Genomic DNA, 20403 nt, shown 5'->3' with positions numbered 1-20403 from the left:
ATACAGCACATTTTCTTTATCCATTCATCCATTGAGGGGCATTTGGTCTCTTTCCATACTTTGGCTATTGTGGATAGTACTACTATAAATATTGGGGTGCATGTGCCCCTTTGAAACAGTACACCTGTATCCCTTGGATAAATGCCTAGTAGTACAATTGCTGGGTTATAGGGTAGTTCTATTTTTATTTTTCTGAGGCACCTCCATACTGTTTTCCAGAGTGGCTTCACCAGCTTGCATTGCCACCAACAATGCAAAAGAGATCCTCTTTCTCCGCATCCTCGCCAACATCTGTTGTTGCCTGAGTTGTTGATGTCAGCCATTCTGACAGGTGTGAGGTGATATCTCACTGGGGTTTTGATTTGTATTTCCCTGATGATGAGTGATGTTGAGCATTTTTTCATGTGTCAGTTGGCCATCTGGACGTCTTCTTTGGAGAAGTGTCTATTCATGTCTTTTGCCCATTTCTTCACTGGATTACTTGTTTTTGGGTGTTGAGTTTGATAAGTTCTTTATAGATTTTGGATACTAACCCTTTAGCTGATATATCATTTGCAAATATCTTCTCCCGTTCTGCCAGTTGCCTTTTAGTTTTGCTGATTGTTTCCTTCACTCGTACAGAAGATTTTTTATTTTGATGAGGTCCCAATTGTTCATTTTTTACTTTTGTTTCCCTTGCCTCCGAAGATGTGTTGAGTAAGAAGTTGCTGCAGCCAAGATCAAAGGGGTTTTTGCCTGCTCTCTCCTGGAGGATTTTGATGGCTTCCTGTCTTACACTGAGGTCTTTCATCCATTTTGAGTTTATTTTTGTGTATGGTGTGAGAAAGTGGTTGAGGTTCATTTTTCTTCATGTCATTGTCCAGTTTTCCCAGCACCACTTGCTGAAGAGACTGTCTTTATTCCATTGGATATTCTTTCCTGCTTTGTCAAAGATAAGTTGGCCATATATTTGTGGGTCCAGTTCTGGGTTCTCTATTTCATTCCATTGATCTGAGTGTCTGTGCCAGAACTTATTCGCATTTTTAACACTTAGGAGCTCTTTCTGGGTCTCTGTTTATTCCTTTCTCACAGTATCCTGTGCCTAGTGGGGAATAGGCAGAAGTGTCCCAGAACTTGGTCCTATATATTTGGTCCATTCTTTCCAAACTTTGATAAGTTTGTAAAGCCTAGAGGGATATCTACTAGCATGTTTTCACTATTAATTTTTCCAGTCTTCTTGGTTTTCTGTCCTCTCCTCTTCCTTTGCCTATCTAGATCTTTCTTTCTTACTTTCTTTCTTTTCTGTATTTGAGAGAGAGAGAGAGAGAGAGAGAGAGAGAGAGAGAGAGAGAAGAGGGACTGAGGGAGAGGGAGAGAGAATCCAAAGCAGGCTTCACACTCAGTGCAGAGCCTGACATGGGGCTCGATCCTACAACCCAGAGATCGTGAACTGAACCTAAATCAAGAGGGGAACACTCAACTGACTGAGTTACGCAGGCGCCCTGCCTATCCAGAAATTTTTATTCAAGTTTATGTAAATCTCTTTCTTGAAACCTGGCAGCAGTTTTCCTTTTTTCTGCCTTTGCCCATATCTCCTTTTCAAGCCTCAAAAGTCTTCCTATTTTTTCTTCTCCTGGGTGTAACTTTCTACTAGTAACTTTAGTTTAAATGAGCATCCATGCTCTTTCTGCTACACTTTTCTCATTCTCTTCTTTTAAACATGAAAAATGTATTTCATTGACATTTATATACTTTCCTGTTCCTGTTTTTTGCAAGCTTCAACTGGAAATTTGTTTCTTCTTTGTTCCTCTTTTTACTTTCATCATCTTCTTGTTTATCACGAACAAGCAGAAGTATATCATCTGTCTTTAACTTGAAAACTCCCTACCTTTTTGCAGTTTTCCAGTTTGTTTTCCAGTTCTTTTTTTTTTTAAGTTTATTTATTTTGAGAGACAGAGAGAGTAAGCCGGGGAGGGGTAGAGAGAGAGGGAGAGAGAGAATGCCAAGCAGGCTCTGTGCTGTAAGCCCAAAGCCTGACATGGGGCTGGAGCCCACAAATCATGAGATCATGACCTGAGCTGAAATCAAGAATCGGACACTTAACCAACTGAGCTACCCAGGCACCCCTTAGTTTTACAGTTCTTAACAGACTTTATTTCTCTTTCTTCTAGAAACAGAATTTTTCTATAATTTTCTTCTGCTGTTCCACTTCATACTATGTTCTTCCAGGGTAGTGTTCTAAGAACTTCTCCCAGGGGAGTCTGGGTGGCTCAGTCAATTAAGCGTCTGACTTCAGCTCAGGTCATGATCTCATATCTCATGAGTTCAAGCCCCACATCGGGCTCTGTGCTGATAGCTCAGAGCCTGGAGACTGCTTCAGATTCTCTCTCTCCCTCTCTCCCTCTCTCCCTCCCTCTCTCCCTCTCTCCCTCTCTCCCTCTCTCCCTCTCTCTCCCCCTCCCCTGCTCATGTGCTCGCTCTCTCTCTCTCTCTCTCTCTCTCTCTCAAATAAAAACATTTAAAAAATTAAAAAAAAAAGGAACTTCTCCCTTTAATGTTGGCTTCTGTTTATGTTTGTTTCTCACTTTTACAAAGTTCTGGTAATCATAATTGTCCAGTGCCCATGTCATCCTCCGGTTTGCTGAAAGAATTTTTCAGAATCTGCACTTCTCTTGAAAGCATGTGATGGTACTTTGTCTACGGGAACTTTTCTGGACGTGGCTGTGAAAACTCTGTGTTTCTGAGTGATCCAAGGGCTGTGTGTCAGTTTTTCTGGATATGGCACTCAAGTCATTGGTTGTTTTCTCTTCTTTAATAAGCTCTTCATATATCAACCTCTGCTCTTATTTAAGAGTGTTCATTGCATTTTCAACTGTTTCCATTATTTCTCTGAGCTTTCAATAAAATTACATGTAATTTTCACTTCTTTTCACTAATGCTGGAGTCTCTTTACATTATTATGCATTTGGGCCAATTGTTGCTAGATTTTCGCTCTTCCTAGTTTCCTGCCAATAATTTATATTCCAATTCTTCCACTACAATATGCTCAATAATAGTCTCTTTTTTTTTGGTTGTAGAAAAGACTATCTTTTTCTGCTAATAATTTGATTTAAAAAAATTGTCTGCTTTAAGCATTATCTTAGCTTTCTCATTCCCAGTAGCTTTCAGCTTTCTGTTTTGAAGCTGAGATGATTGAATTCCATTCTGAATTCTTTTCTCTTAGACATGCTGGAGCCACTCTAGCCAGGTGGGCCTAGGGGTTCGCACAGGGGACACTTCATAGAAGGAACAGACTGTTCCCTGCATGTGTAGCCAGGCCTGTGGCTGCACCGTACCTTAATTTCTTCTTCCATAAAATGAGGTAATACAGTATCTACCTCTTAAGGCTGTTAGAATGGAGAAGTTAGTATACGTAAATTCAAGATAGTTTATACCTCAGATTATTATTAATTCCTCAAGTCAGTGTTTTGTATGTTGGCCTTGCTTGTTCTCTTTAATGCTGGTGGTATTTCTCACATGTCTCCTTATCCTAGGATGTCTAGTCATGCTTTAAAAAGGTTTGGATCACTAGAATTTCTTCTGCTATTGTTTGAATAGGATGATTTTCCTCATGGTGTCACTAATAGGAAGAGATTTGATGGAGAATTCTATGCATATTCGTGGCCCAGGCACATTCCTCTATAAGCCTTCATGTTAGTTGGTGGTGAGTAGGAGCTAAATGTCAGTCTGTAGATCCCCAAATTTGGTTGGCTTTCATACATATCCTATCTTTGTATAGACTTCCAGTTAATATGGCATTAAAAGGGACTGGTGATGATATCCTAGAGTGGTGGATATTATGAAACAAATGTATAAAATACAAATAAAATGTTTATAAGAAGTTCTGTGCTTGATAAGAGAGAAGAATCCATGGCTTAATTATAAGTGCAATGCTTTTCTCACTTCAAAATGATGTCCTAAGTTCCTTTTTTTTAACTTGAAAGTGACATGCAGTTTACTCTCTAGAATTGAGGGTAATTATAGAATCACTGTAATTTTTGGTTTTTTTGTAGAATTTTCTGTAGAATGCCAGAATTGCTTGTGATTTAGTGTAGATTCTTTAATTTTGTTGATTCAAAAATAGGACAATAACTTCAAAATATTACCCCCCCACCAACAAGGTAATGGTGTGTATCTGGGACACCTGCAAACTCTTGAACCCAGGAGAGGAAAATGAGGAACAAAGGAGGAAATATTCTTCAGTAAAAAAGCCCTATGAGCCACTAGTGGAGTGAGTTGTCTGAGGCTGCGGTCAATACTCTGACTGTTTCTCTGCTGAATTAGATTTCATAACTTCCTATGATGTCATCTGTTCTTTTCTCTCTGGCTTGAATTAGGACCTCCCTTACAGCTGCCAAGTCAGTTTCCTTTAGACCAATTTATAATCAAGTATTTCTACTAAAGTTTTGTGAATAAAGCACTGAATGAGAAGGCAGGATAAATTGATTTCTTAGGCCCATTTTCTTTCTTGCTATCTGACTTTAGAAACCAGTGTTCAATGGACCCTGTACTTCTAAACAATTCCCATTCCTGGAAGGTAGAAAGAGCTTCCTTAAATAGTAATGAGTTCTTTGTCTTTGAAAGTATTCCAGAAGACCCTTGAAAACCACTTCTTAAGACTCTTGTGGAATGTTTATGTAATAAGATTGGATTCAATGGCCCTAAAAAGTCTCTCTGAACCCTGAGACTCAATGACTTTCTGCTTTAGTTCTATGGAAAAGAGGCAGGTAGGAAATAAGGAAGAGAACTAGCTTATTTATTCAGACTTGCATGGATTTCAGCCTTGGTTTCTAGAGTTGCTTCAGTCTTCCTAAGGTTGTTCTTTACCTGTCCATTCTGACTCCATATGTAGATACACAGTTTTTTTTAATATCTTTCCATTCTTTTTCAGCATGTCTGTATAGGTATCCTTAAATCAAAGGTAAATGCATCCCGTTAGTTGAAGAGATGGTCAATCAATGCAAGCACAAGATTTCTTTGAATATTATTCTTTAGTTTAGTTTTTTAATTAAAAAATTTTTTAATGTTTATTTATTTTTGAGAGACAGAGTATGAACAGGGGAGGGGCATAGAGAGAAGGAGACACAGAATCCAAAGCAGGCTCCAGCTGTCAGCACAGAGCCTGATGTGGGACTTGAACTCTCGAACCCTCGAACCATGAGATCATGACCTGAGCCAAAATCAGACACTAAACCGACTGAGCCACCCAGGTGCCCCTATTATTCTTTATTTTAAAAGTACATGGAAACTTAAAATTATATATCCTATATCTGTTTCTCTTTTAAAATTTTTTAATGTTTATTTATTTTTGAGAGAGCGAGAGAGAGAGAGACAGAGTGTGAGCAGGAGAGGGGCAGAGATAGAGGGAGACACAGAATCCAAAGCAGGCTCCAGGCTCTGAACTGTCAGCACAGAGCCAGATGCAGGACTCGAACTCACAAACCATAAGATCATAACCTGAGCTGAAGTTGGATGCTTAACTGACTGAGCCAACCCGGCTCTCCTCTCTTTCTCTTTTAATACAAAATAATATTTTAAGTCACCAACTGTTGGAGGCAGAGGAGGTAAAATGTGACCCAATCCATCTGGGAAGGTATGCCTCTGATTTCTTCACATGACAAGGCATATCACTCCTGCTTAAGAAACTCAGATCAACACATGGACTGGTAGGCACTCTGGAGGCAGGTTTATTATCCATGATCTCACAACCCTGGGGACCTGTTTCTGCAAGGCCTCCCTTCCCCACTCCAATATGGAAGGGGAATCATACTCTGGAGGAGGATTGTGTGCTAAACACCCCCCCTTTTAAATCATTCATGCTTCTCTTTCCATTTGACTCTGAACCATTTACAATGACATATTTTAGTAGAATTATTTCAGAACCTGTCTTCACTCAATCTGAATGTGCCTCAGTTAACTAATAAAATCCTTGCCCCTGAAAAAAGGGTGTATTATGTGTTACATTTTGCTACATTTCATGATGTGTCTTTGGAGAAGAAGTGTGCATTTTATATAATTTGTCAAGGACCGTTTCAAAATGTGTAACATCATCAATCTCACTGACAACATCTTTAATGACTTCACTCTGTAGTCAGAATTTTGCCAATCGCGAGCTAGGACTCAGACTACCCCACACCTGCTCCCTACCTATTGTTTTAGCTGTATCATCTGTTGAAAAGGCAACCAAGTTTAAGAAAAGAATTCATCCATGAAGCATTTCTTCTCTAATTAAGTCAACAGATGTTTGAAGTCTATACCTGGGGAATTTATTACTTCAGTTTTAAAAAGTAAGAGGAATTCACACATCTACCTTCACAATATGTTTGTTTGATCAATGTAGCCAGGCTGGTAATGACTGAAAATAGTCAAGAATTTGTGATGGCTGTCATTTTCAACAATTTGAATGGCATTTTCCAAAAGTGCTTTCAATGGCATTATCATCCAGATTTCATTGCTCCATGGCAGGAAATCTGATCTTCCTCTCATGGTTGGAGGCTGCACAGAGCTGACCTGGCTGACACAGGCTCAAGGAACTTGGGCAGATGGCAGGAAGTGGCTTTCAGGGCCTCTGTGGTTGTATGGAGGCAAAGAACAAATATTAAAGTTGAAGATCACATTCAGAAATGCAGAGCTAAAACAGTCATAGAAGAAGGCAAGAAGAGCCCCAGGCAGGAAACAGTTAACTGGTGCAGCCTGTGAGTCAAAGAGCCAGTGAAAAGGAAAACAAGGATCCTCCACTAGAAAGAGGCAAGCAAGATGGCTGACAAGCAGCCAAAAGATGAGCACTTGTTGCTTTCTGAATATATGAAGCCAGGACAGAAGGGACACCCATTGACCTTTCTAGGTTTCAGTTTCTTCATCTGTTTCCTGTCTCCCTGCCTAAGAAGAGTGTGGAAAAGATCAATGTTGATCTTGTAGGTAAAGTCAAATTACCATTATTATTATTATTATTATTATTATTATTATTATTATCCAAATCCATGAAACAATTGAAAAATATATGGAAAGATAACCTAAATAAAAAAGAAAGAATAGAAAAAACCATCTATATGGTAAGAATATTTTGTTGTTGTTGCAGAACAAAATAGGACAAAGCATTTTGGTGTTCGTTTTCCTTAAATTCAGTCTGTTCTAGTTAGTTTCTAACCAAAGTATTTAATTAGCATCTCTGATTGCCAAACATTTGTTATAGTTATAATTTGTAAACGAGTTATCTATTGTTGTTACTGTGGCAAGTTCTGTTAAAGTCACAGATCAAAATTTATATAACTAGGAAAAATCCCGACATGAAAGAATTGGATTTTTTTTTTTAACATACCAGGTCTCAAATTATCTACCTACTTTGACAGCTTTAGTGTCTTGATTAAATATTTTATGATGATACTACTTACGATAAAATGTAAAAGCTAATTTATACTGACATCCCTTTATGTAAAAGGTTCCCAGGCTGATTTATTACCAGGTTGAAGCATGTTAGTGAATACAACCATGTCTAAAGTAAAGACACTTTGCGATTTTCTTCCACACTCCTAGTTAAGCAAGTTCAACTAAACAATTTATATGAAAAACAGGGTCTTTAATTTTACAAGATTCTAGTTTATCTTCCTATGATATCTTCTTTAGTTTCATTCTTCAATTCAATTTAGTACCTGCTTTGTTATGTTCTAAGTAATGAATTTGGAACACTATGCTCAATTATAATTCATTTTTATACCTGTACACTTGAGGAAGCTTAATGTGAAAGATTCAAACTTAGTTCTTCTCAGACTTGAATTCTTACCTTATACTTAACAGAAAAGTAGTTAATCAGTTGCCAAATTAACAGTATGTTTTCCCAGTTTTCTAATTCCCTCTCATCATTTTGTCTTTTGGTAAATTTATTATTTTATGTCATTCTGAAAGGATTTTGAGGAAAGTGTATATGCATGTGTCTTCGTGCTATATAGTATATATATACTACATATCAAATAATATATAGTTTTGGTTTGGATAAGAGATGGTTAAGGGACTACTTCTAATTCTTGATTTACAATTACATAGAACTATTTATCAATACAACTAATGAAATAAAGCACTATAATTATAATCTAATCTATGAATATAGAAAATCTGGATAGTGATAGATGAGTATTATTCCTAAGGTTTAAAATTATTTTTATCAGTAAGTGGATTTCAAGGGTTATTACAGAAGAAATAAATGACGTGGATTTTCTATTGGTAACAGTTTGTGTTACGGGAGCATTAGAGGTATTGTAAAGTAGAGAAGATGAAACCAAGAGAACGCTAGAAATAGGACAAAGAAGAAGCAGGCACACCCCAAGGAAGCAAGTGCACGTGGTACACTGTAGGATCTTATGGGACAGTTCATGATAGAGGAGGTGGCAGCCACAGTGGCATAATGGGAAAGAAAGATGTCTTTGGTAACAGCATTTTGGTGGGAGGGAACAGGAGAAAATAGAGAAAAGAGTAAGGACAAAGAGAGACCAGATGCTGATAGTATTGAGCCAGAAACCAAAATATGTCATGGACCCAAATCTTAGCAGCAAAAACCTAGTAAAATGGGAAAATGATAACACAAATAAAACCAATATAATATAACTTATTTTCATCAATGTAGTGTACTCACATTTTATTTCATTTGAGATGAATTATTCAAAGGAGGAGTTATTTACAATAAGACTCATAAAACAGTACCTAAAGTGGGAGAGGGAAGCCTACAATAAGAGTCCACAAGGTGGCTATGTTCGAGCATAAAACCTGGAGTTTTCTCCTAGCCATGATAAGGATGGAAACTTAATTATATTTAATGAGTGTTTTATAATTTATAATGTAAAATAATCACCTATAAATGTTTGGGGGATAAAAGTTTCCTGGGAGAAACCTGTCTCCTATGTGACAATAGCAGGAATAGAATATCAAAAACAACATCAATATTGGTTTCACAATGAATAGCTAAATTTACGTGGTTAGTTTTGAAAGTAACCCAAGATAAAAATCCATGGCCAACAACTGAGAGACAGTTCTACAAAAGCAATGACATGTCACTGTCTGAAAATGTAGCCTTCTTATGATCTAACTTGATCCAAGAACATTGGTTCATATTTAGTGAGTGTTTGTGCTGGCTTGGGGACACACTTGTGAACAAAATAGGCATAGTCCCAGCCTTCATGGAGCTTACAGTTTGTACAGGAGTCATAAAATAAAGTAAAAAAGATACAAAAATAAAACAGTTACAAATTGTGATAGCAGTGTTAATTTTCTTCTTAGACCTATCAAGAGTTAAAGGGGTGGAGGATGTCCTCTTCTTTCCATCTAGTGTCAGGGAAGACCTTTCTTAAGGAAAAGACATTAGGAGAATTTGGCGTATATACAGTAGTGAATAGATGCATAACCCAAGACAATCTGCCTTAACCACTTCTCTACCAGAGTTTCAGTATGCACCATTTAAGCACATATTGTTTAAGAGTATGTGCTCTAGGCAATTGACCTGGATTACAGGCATTCTGTATGGCTGATTAAGGAAATTCCATAAATTTTAGAAAACAATAAGCTGATAAGACAGTATCCTACTATAAAACTTAATAAGCTTAATATTTTAGCTCAAGTAAAAGTGCTATAGACTGAATTGTATCCCCACAAAATTCACATATTGAAGCTCTAACTCCTAATATGATGGTATTTGGAGATGTGACTCTTGGTGAGTAATCAAGTTTAGATGAGGTCACAAGGGTGTGTGGCCGCTTGATGTGATCAGTGCCCTTATAAGAAGAGATGTGAGAGAGCTTCATCTAATCCCACCCCATGTGAAACAGTGAGAAGGCAGACATCTGCAAGACAGAAAAAAGGCCCTCACCAGAGAATTCAGGAAACTAAATCAGCCAGCTCCTCAATCTTGGACTTGCTAGCCTCCAGAACTGTGAGAAATAAATTCCTGCTGTTTAAGCCATCCAGTCATGATATTTTGTTATAGCAGTCTGAGCCGACTAATACAGAGATGAGGCAGAAGAAATAGCAGAATTTAGATAGAGTCATAAGATGTGAAAGAAATACAGATGCTAGATGTTTATTTTAAATCCTAATTGTGCTGACAAAAGTATAGTGAGTTCCAGTCTTTCTTTGATACTCAGAGGCATCCTCTGGATCTCAGAATTGATTATAGCTGCTTTACGTGGACAGTCTGGTTCTTACAAGCCCCTACATTTCACTAAAAGGGTCTTGCCTACCAAGATTGGGGGATTAAGTCAATCCAACTGCACATGAGGAACTAATAATTCTCATTTGTTTAATAATGCAATACTGTAGTATTTTTAAAAATTAGTTCCATTGTATTTAAAAAATTGCATAAAAAATTAACTCTTCAACCTCTTTTTCCAAAGCCTACCAATGGTAAAGAGTTTCTTGTATATAATTCAAGATATACTTAATGTACATATAAGTATTGATATTGTATTACACACACTCAAATCCAAATGGCAGAATTGTGCAAATAATATGCCACCTTTTCTTTCAGTTAGCAATATAACTTGGAGGTCATATAGTACGTTTTGTGTATCTTAATATAATCTGTTCCTAATTAACGTTTCTGTTTTCCCAATTTTTGCTATTACTAATGGTGCCAAAATGAACATCCTGTATAAATACTTTTATGCATGTGTGTGAGTATATCTGGAGGATAAGTTTTTTCATATATTTCTCAATCATATTTCAATTTTAACAACCATAATAATGATGATGTATTAGACTTCCCATTTAAGCAAATACCAAATTGCCTTCCCAAAGAGGAAATACCCATTTATACTCCCACCAATTATAAGCAAAAATGACTATGTGTCAAACTATGCTATAAATTCTTAACTTATAACAACCTCAGGAGGAGGTATGATTATTATTTCCAATTTAAAACTGAGTTAACTGAGGCACAGGTAGGTTGAGTAGCTTGACAAAAGCCAGACAGAAGTGACTAAATGGAAAGCTGGGTTCAACATTCCACCCTCTTACCCATTATACTATATGGCCTTCCTGAGTTTCAGTACTAGCTCTCATACTTAAAGCTGATGGCCTTGGCCAAGTTATTTACCTCCCATCTGTAATTTCCTTATATGTAAAGTGATAAGCTGTGTGGGAAAATGTGAGGGAAAACTGAGATAGTGGAAGGAAAATCCCATGCACAAAGCACTAAACAAACATAAATGCTTTGCCTCCCTGTTGAGATAATATATGAATCACAGGGATGAATAAATCATTGCCCTGGCTGATCCTTTTCAATGACACAAATTAAAGAAGCAACTGTGACCCCTTTTAAAAAAAATTTTTTTAAGGTTTCATTTTTATTTTTGAGAAAGAGGGGGATGGATAGGGGCAGAGAGAGAGGAAGACACAGAATCCAAAGCAGGCTCCAGGCTCTGAGCTGTCAGCACAGAGCCGACATGGGGCTCAAACCCATGAACCATGAGATCATGACCTGAGCCGAAGTCACTCAACCAACTGAGACATCCAGGTGCCCCGCAACTATGACCCTTTTGAAATACTGCGGCAATAAAGCCAAGAGACATGAGAATTTGTGGTGTAACTCCCCTCCCCGTCTTTCTTGTACAGTCTTTAATTCTGATTGATTTAGTCTTGGTCCAACTTCCTCACAGTGTTTATATAGATTCTGAGTCCCTAGAAACCAGTCTAAGAAGTAGGAGTCATTTTAACCTGCTGGAACTGGTTTCCCCACCTATTCAGGAGATTGCTCAAAGTTCTCTTTACTATCATCATCAGTCTTTGGCTAATAAGTTGAGAGCAAGTGTCAACCTGGGAAGAATTAAAGGGAACATATTTGTGTTCAGCTGTAGAGTATGTTGTCACTTAGAATATACAATGACAGGGAGAAAACTTTGTACTGCTAAATGAGACCTGTGCATTAAAATATTTTCACATACTGTAGTTTCCTTTCATATGATAAAGTAGTTGAGTCAGTAGCTATTGAAGAGTTCTTCTCTTGGGAATGGGCCTTGGGAATAAGTAATTCAAAGAGAGATCCTTACCTATTTCCCATATAAGCAGTTCAGAAGCTGAAACCCCACTGCTGTTGTGCACAGGGGCTGAGATGGTAGCAGAGCTGGAGCTGAGGCTACCGTGACTCAACCATAGTCCCTCCTGGCTGATTCCTTAAGATCCAACCTATTCTCTTGTTTGTCCTATAGGGGCTTGGCTGAGATAAAGATTGGTAAAGCTGTGTTGCTAGAAACTGCTATTCATTCCAATATAGCCTTGAATGGACCTTCTATTTAGGTTCCACAGTCCAGAGACTGCAGCCGGGGATGACTCATGTACTTCTTCCCTCCAAATGTGTTCCCCTCACAGTATGGAGGATATCTATATATAACCTCACACTGTGGCCTGTCTCCGCATCTCTGAGTGACGAGTAGAGCTCAGGAAAATAGGCTCAAAATGGGAAGCAGGACATTTAGACATGGCTGAGTTGACATAATGGTTTTGATGTGACTCAGAAAACTCACAACCACATAAAAATGTCAAAATAAAAAAATCACTGTTTTTTACAACCAGGTTATAAAACAACAAACACCCTGACAATTATACGAACTTTGTGCTTCACTTCACCTCTCCCTCTTACCTGATCCATTACCTTAGATCTGTGAGCCCTGATGCTGTGCTCATCTCTGTCCCATCCATGCTGTGTTCCCTACCCGAATCCCTTGACTCCATAGTGCTAACCAGCAATGGTGTGAGTCTCAGATCCTTTCATTTTTTCCACAAATATTTACTAAGGGCCAGGCACTATTCAAAACACTGGAGTGAATGTGCTTTTTCCTCTGTCCTTTTTTTTTCTGCAGAGTCCATAATTATTTTCCATGGAAAATTTAATCTTTTGTCTTTCTAACTGAGTAATATAAGTCTCATCTCAAAATAGACAAGTCACAATGTCATATAGTACCAGGAAGTGCTTCTGCTAATAGAAAGGATTTCCATATGATATAATTTAGGAAAGAAATAACTGCAGTTTGGCAAAAAATATTTTAAACAATCCAATGGACAAAAGGTTCTGTTCATCCCATTTAGTACTACCATTTTTGCACATTTATAAAAATGTTTCAGAGACTTACACAAAGAATACATACCTCTGAATGTCCTCCAAATTTGGTAAATCTGGATATTTTACCATCACCTGTTTTAGCTTAAGAAAAATACAGTGTACTTCTTTATTTTAAAATTGTATCTACTCTGGTCACAATAGAACAGTTAGTTCCTGCTTTAATGTACCCCCTGGATCCAATACATAGCAAAAGTATATAAAGATATAAAAGGAAACACCTAAAACACAGGTTCAAAACCTGTTAAGCATTGCTGTGTACAGAAATAGAAGAAAAACGCAGAGCCGGGTAGATCCGAGGTCACAGGCATGCTGGGCTCTAGTCCTGAAGCAGGCAGTGGCAGCTGGCAGTTCAGTGAAGGAAAACTGAAGGTGTTCCATGGAAATCCGAAGACTGGAACCAGGTGTGAAAACAGGAGCAAGGTGAGGCTCCTTCTGGTGAACGGAGGTTGGAAATGTGCAGCTCCCCACTACCTGGGGTGATGACTGTAGACTGCTTCAAAAGCAGGAGGACCAAACACTCCATGCACCTAAGGAACTGGGCCAAATGCCCATGACCAGAGACCTGATGTCCTGTCCCTACTGAGACCACAGGCAGGTGTTCTGCAATTGTGTACAGTATCTGGGTTAAAGCTGAGGTTCAGGAAGTTGAGAGAACAAAGCTCCAAAACCACTGGACAGAGAAGTGTGAGGAAAAAGAAGAAAGAGGGATGGATATCTCATTCGAAATGAGGCTGCAGAACAAAATTTCAAAACAAGGAGAATTCTAATGCTATGAATGTGACCTAGCCAAAAATCAACAATTGTAACAAAATTTCATTCCAGGTGAAATTTTATGAAACTATCCAGCCAAAGCTTTAGAAAACACATGCTTCGAATGCTTAAGGATTAAAATGAAAATTAATTTTATATATATATATATATATATATATATATATAGTAAAAAATTATATAAAGACAGTAAAAAACCAGAATGAAACAAGTCAGATAAGTTAAAAGTAGAAGGACTAGACATTGGAAATTAAAAATCTATTGATTGAAATAAAAATTCTAAGCATTTGGTAAACTTTGGAACAGAGACAATAAAAGAGAAAATAATAAATTGGAAAGTATTACTGAGGATTCACCAAGATCACAGCATAAGGTATAAAATCTGAAAAAAATGTTAAATGATGTAATTATCAGCGGCATTCCTTTTAACTCTCAAATGCACCCTAATTTAGACAAAAAAATATATTTTAAGAAATATATAGGATAGACTAAAAGGCAAGTAAGACTTCCAAAAGGAAATAATAGAATCACAAAAAAGTAAGAAAGAGAAAAAAATTAATTTTTGAAAATTGAATAAAGACATGCATCCTCAAATTGAAAGTGAACTCTAAGAACCAAGAAGGATTATTGAAAACATATTCACACTTAGACCCATCATAGTTAAACTAGGAAAAATCAAGAATTAAGAGACACTTGTGTCAGGTACTGGGAGAAAAGACAGATTACTAAATGGTAATGGTAAAAATGGTAATTAAACATTAAACCAAGCAGATTTCTATCCAGCAACAATAGATGGCATTAAACAATAGAGAGATAATTTCAATGTAATGAGGGGAACTTTCAATTTAGAATACTATAGTCAGATAACTTGGTGACAAAAAAACCGAAGGTGTTGGAAAATAGATATCAACCCATACTTGATGTGTAGTTAGATTCTTGGTTTTGAGAAGTGGATGAAAATACTAGATAACTTCAGGGGCGCCTGGGTGGCTCAGTAGGTTGTGTCTGACTTCGGCTCAGGTCATGATCTTACGGTTTGTGGATTTGAGCCCCACATCGGTCTCTGTGCTGACAGCTCAAAGCCTGGAGCCTGCTTCAGATCCTATGTCTCGTTCTCTCTCTGCTCCTTCCCAACTTGTGCTCTCTCAAAAATAAGTAAATATAAAAAAAATTTTTTTTAAATACTGGTTAACTTCAGATATTTTTAGAAATAAATTTTAACTTACCTAATTTTTAAGAGTGCAAAGTTTATTGATATGGTTTCAGGGTCTAAATTGTATCTACTCTTTTTTCTTTTTAAAAAATTTTTAGCAGTTTTATTTATGAGTCATACCATTTTTTGTGTGTTTTTTGATGTTTCAAGTTTTTAAATAGTAGTTAGTTAACATATAGTGTAATATTAGTTTTGCGAGTAGAATTTAGTGATTGATCATTTATATATATGTATCACCCAGTGCTCATCACAAGTGCCCTCCTCAATACCCATCACCCATTTAGCCCATCCCCCACCACCTCCCCTCTAGCAACACTCAGTTTGTTCTCTATAGTTATAAGTCCCCCTTATGGTTTGTCACCATCTTTTTTTCTCCTACATTCATCTGTTTTGTTTCTTACATTCTACATATGAGTGAAATTACATGGTAATTGTCTTTCTCTGACTGACTTATTTAGCTCCCTCCATGTCATTACAAATGGCAAGATTTCATTCTTTTTGATGGCCGAATAATAATCCATTGTGTGTATATACCACAACTTCTTTATCCATTCATTAGCTAATGGACATTTGGGCTGTTTCCATAATTTAGCTACTGTTTATAGTGCTGATATAAACATTGGGGTGCATGTGCCCCTTTGAAACAGTATTTGTGTGTTCTTTGTGTAAGTACCCAATAGTACAATTGCTGGGTCACAGGGTATTTCTATTTTTAACTTTTTGAGGAATCTCCCTAGTGTTTTCCGGAGTGGCTGCACCAGTTTGCATTCCCACCAAGGGTGTAAGAGAATTCCCCTTTCTCTGTATCCTCACCAACATCTGTTGCCTCCTTGTTAATTCTAGCCATTTGGACAGTGTGAGATGGTATCTCATTGTGATTTTGATTTCTATTTTCTTCATGATGAGTGATGTTGAGAATCTTTTCGTGTGTCTGCTAGTATCTGGATGTCTTCTTTGGAAAAGTATCTATTCATGTCTTCTGCCCATTTCTTCACTGGATGATTTGTGGGTTTTTTCGATGTTGAGTTTGATAAATTCTTCATAGATTTCGGATACTAATCCTTCATCAGACATGTCATTTGCAAATATCTTCTCCCATTCTGAATGTTTCCTTTTAGTTTTGTTGATTGGTTCCTTCACTGTGCAGAAGCTTTTTATCTTAATGAAGTCCCAATAGTTCACTTTTGCTTTTGTTTCTCTTTCCTCAGGAGAAGTATCTAGTAAGAAGTTGTTGCAGCCAAGATCAAAGATGTTGCTGCCTGTGTTTCCTTCTAGGATTTTGATGGTTTCCTATCTCACATTTAGGTCTTTCATCCATTTTGAATTTATTTTTTGTGTGTGGTATAAGAAAGTGGACCAGTTTCATTCTTCTGCATGTTGCTGTCCAATTCTCCCAGCACCATCTATTGAAGATACAGTCTTTTTTCCATTGGATATTCTTTCCTGCTTTGTCGAAGATTAGTTGGCCATACATTTGTGGATCCATTTTTGGGTTTTCTATTCTGTTCCATTATCTATGTGTCTGTTTTTGTGTCAGTACCATACAGTCTTGGTAACTACAGCTTTTTAATATAGCTTGAAATCTGGAACTGTGATGCCTCCAGCTTGGTGTTTCTTTTTCAGGATTGCTTTAGCTATTTGGAGTCTTTTGTGGTTCCATACAAATTTTAGGATTGTTTCTTCTAGCTCTGTGAAAAATGCTGGTGGTATTTTTATAGGGATTGCATTAAATGTGTAGATTGTTTTGGGTAGTATAGACATTTTAACAGTGTTTGTTCTTCCAATCCATGAGCATGGAATGTTTTGCCATTTTTTTGTGTTCTCTTCAGTTTTTTTTTCATAAGTTTTTTTATAGTTTTCAGAGTTGTTTTTGGTATAGTTGTGAATGGGATTGATTCCTTGATTTCTCTTTCTGTTGCTTCATTATTGATGTATAGAAATGCAAAAGATTTCTGCACATTGATTTTGTACCCTGTGACTGCTGAATTTGTATCAGTTCAGGCAATTCTTTGGTGGAATCTTTTGGGTCATCTGCAAATAGTGAAAGTTTGACTTGTTCTTTGCTGATTTGAATGCCTTTTATTTTGTTTTATTGTCTGATTGCTGAGGCTACCACTTCCAGTACTTTGTTAACAATGTGACAGTGGACATCCCTGTCTTGTTCCTGACCATAGAGGAAGAGCTGTCAGTTTTTCCCCATTGATGATGATATTACCTGTGGGTCTTTTGTATATGATGTTGAGGTATGTTCCCTCTATCCCTACTTTACTGAGGGTTTTTATCAGGAATCAATCAATGTGATACAATGCATTAATAAAAGAAAGGATAAGAACAATATGATCCTCCCAGTAGATGCAAAAAAGCCGTTGAGAAAGTACTTTTATTAATGCAGTGTATCACGTTGATTGATTTGCAAATATTGAACTACCCTTACTGCCTAGCAATGAATCCCATTTGATCATGGTGAATGATTCTTTTAGTATACTGTTGGATGCAATTTGCTAGTATTTTGTTGAGAGTTTTTACATTCATGTTCACAAGACATATTAGCCTGTAATTCTCTTTTAGTAGGGTCTTTGTCTGGTTTTGGAATCAAGGTAATGCTGGCCTTGTAGAATGAGTTTGGAAGTTTTCCTTCCATTTCTATTTTTTGGAACAGTTTGAGAAGAATAGATGTTAACTTCTTTAAATATTTGGTAGAATTTCCTTGGGAAGCCATCTGGCCCTGGACTTTTGTTTTTTGCGGGGGGAGATTTTTGATTACTGATTCAATTTCTTTACTGGTTATGGGTCTGTTCAAATTTTCTATCCAGCCTTGCTGGATAAAGTATTCTTGGCTGCATATTTTTCCATTCAGATGTTGAATTTATCATGCCACTCCTTTCTGGCCTGCCAAGTTTCTGTGGATAGGTCTGCTGCTAACATTATTTGTCTTCCCTTGTAAGTTAGGGATTCCTTTTCCCTTGCTGTTTTCAGGATTTTTTCCTTATGTCTGTGTTTTGCAAATTTTACTACAATATGTCATGATGTTATCCTGCTTTTGTTGATTTTGATAGGAGTTACCTGTGCCTCCTGGATTTGAATGTCTGTTTCCTTCCCCAGATTGGGGAGTTTTCAGCTCTAATTTGCTCAAATAATTCTTCTGCCCCCTCTTCCCTCTTTGCTTCTTCTGGGACTCCTATGATACAAATGTTATTATGCTTTATGGAGTTACTAAGTTCCATAAGTCTACATTTATGATCCAATATTTTTCTTTCCCTCTTCCTTTCAGCTTCAGTGTTTTCCATAATTTTATCTTCTGTATCATGCATTCATTCCCCTATTTCTTCCATTCTTGTGGTCATTACATCCAGGTGGTTTCACATCTCAGTTATAGAATTTTTTATTTTGGCTTGACTAGTTTTTAGGTCTTTTATCTCTGTAGTAAGGGGTTCCCTGGAGTCTACTGTGCTTTCCTAAAGCCCAGCTAGTATCTTTATGATTATTGTTTTAAATTCTGGATCAGGGATATTATTTATATCTCATTCAATTAGATCCCTGGCCATGATCTTTTATTGTTTTTTCTTTTGGGATGAATTCCTCCATCTTGGCATTTCGTCTAGCTCTCTATCTTCTTCTCTGTGTTAGGAAAGCCTGTTATATTTCCTTCTCCTAAGAGTAATGGCTTTCCGAAGAAAAGGTCATATATTGTCCAGGTCCTGGCACTTTAGGAAGTGTTTCTGGTGTATGCTGTGTGTGCTCTGATTCTGTGTTTTGGCTGCTCCTTCCCTCAAGTCAGTCCTCAGTAGAGGACTTTCCTGCAGTGGGGAGTGTTTGGACCTTATTCAGCATGCGGTGAGTTTTAACTAGTTGTGCTCTGTCTGCTTGTTAAAAAAGCCCCAACTCTATTTCTACTGGAGCAGAAGCTTTGCAGCACTCTGTGGTCAGTAGACTTGTGTGTGCAAGGCCATTTGTGCTGGTCTTCTGTGGAAGGGCCCGCTGCTCTGGTTTTCAGGCATACTTGCCCATGTAAAGAAGCACTTGCAGAGCACAGGGGGGTGGGACTTAGTGTAGGTGGCTCCAGCCTCCACTGTGGGCCCTGTGATGCTCACTGAAGTCTGTCAGTGCTGGTAGGTGGGGGAGAAAAATGGCATTAGCCAACTCTCTCAACTCAGAGAGGGGAGTTTATGCTTCCACTGTTCAGGAAGCCCTCACAGAAGAACAAACAATCTCCCCTTTCTCATGTATTCCAGGTATCCCTCAGTTCTCTGCCTTCACCCTGTCTGTATCTGGGCCATCCGCCCACCCAGCAGCACAGTGAACCTGTGTTTTATCTCAGGCACACAAGCTGAGTTTCAAAACTCTGAACTTCAGGGACCTGGCATGGCACAGACCCACGCTAACTCTCTGGGGAGGGTCTTGCTGTGCTGGGGCTAGTGCCAGTTTGTCCAGAAGGGCAGTCACACCAACATGTAGGAGCTTGGAGTTTAGAGTAAAGTGCAGCAAAAAGCTGGTGTCCAGGTTAGCTGCCCTCAGCAGGTGTCTCTGCCCCTATGCTAAGAAACTGAGTAGCATAGGGGCGCCTGGGTGGCGCAGTCGGTTAAGCGTCCGACTTCAGCCAGGTCACGATCTCGCGGTCCGTGAGTTCGAGCCCCGCGTCAGGCTCTGGGCTGATGGCTCGGAGCCTGGAGCCTGTTTCCGATTCTGTGTCTCCCTCTCTCTCTGCCCCTCCCCCGTTCATGCTCTGTCTCTCTCTGTCCCAAAAATAAATAAAAAAACGTTGAAAAAAAAAAAAAAAAAGAAACTGGGTAGCATAATAGCACTTGCTGACTCTTTTGTCCCCTGAGATACAGTGCCATCTCTCCCAGATGCACTCCAAGAAGGGAGAAACTTCTCTCCCAGTGCATCCCAGCAGATCCTCAGATTACACCTTCCACTCCTGGGCCTCCACCTTCCTTCTCCACAGGAGCACCACTGCACCCACTGGGCTCCACACTGGCCATGGTGCAGACTTCTAAAACTTCAGTCTTTGAGCCCCAGTGGTTGTAAAAATTCACAATAATCAGCCCGTCTCATTTTTCCTGTCAATGGTTTTGGACAAGTGTTTTTATTGTGTGATCCCCTGTGTGTTGTTTGCTCTCTCTCTCTCTCTCTCTACCCTCTGTCCATATTCAGGGCTCCCTCCCCTCTACAGCACCCATGATTCTTTTCTCCCCCAAATCACATCTCCACACCTTCTACCTTCCATGATGTGGCCTTTTCTCTCCCTCTAGTTGTACAATTTGATCTCTCAGTCCAAGAAATTGGACATCAATTTCTTGGGTGT

At 38.2% G+C, this 20403-nt stretch overlaps 1 pseudogene; it reads right to left on the bottom strand.

The window, feature by feature from the left end:
* Window positions 1-2483: 2483 nt before the first annotated feature.
* On the bottom strand, window positions 2484-20080 carry LOC132667955 (coiled-coil domain-containing protein 112 pseudogene; annotated as a pseudogene).
* Window positions 20081-20403: the final 323 nt, after the last annotated feature.

The sequence above is a fragment of the Panthera onca genome, chromosome B2 (assembly GCF_046562875.1).
Source record: "Panthera onca isolate mPanOnc1 chromosome B2, mPanOnc1 haplotype 2, whole genome shotgun sequence".
Classification (NCBI taxonomy): Eukaryota; Metazoa; Chordata; class Mammalia; order Carnivora; family Felidae; genus Panthera; species Panthera onca.
Note: the sequence above shows the minus strand (reverse complement) of the source record. Positions and strands in the feature narration are given on the sequence as shown.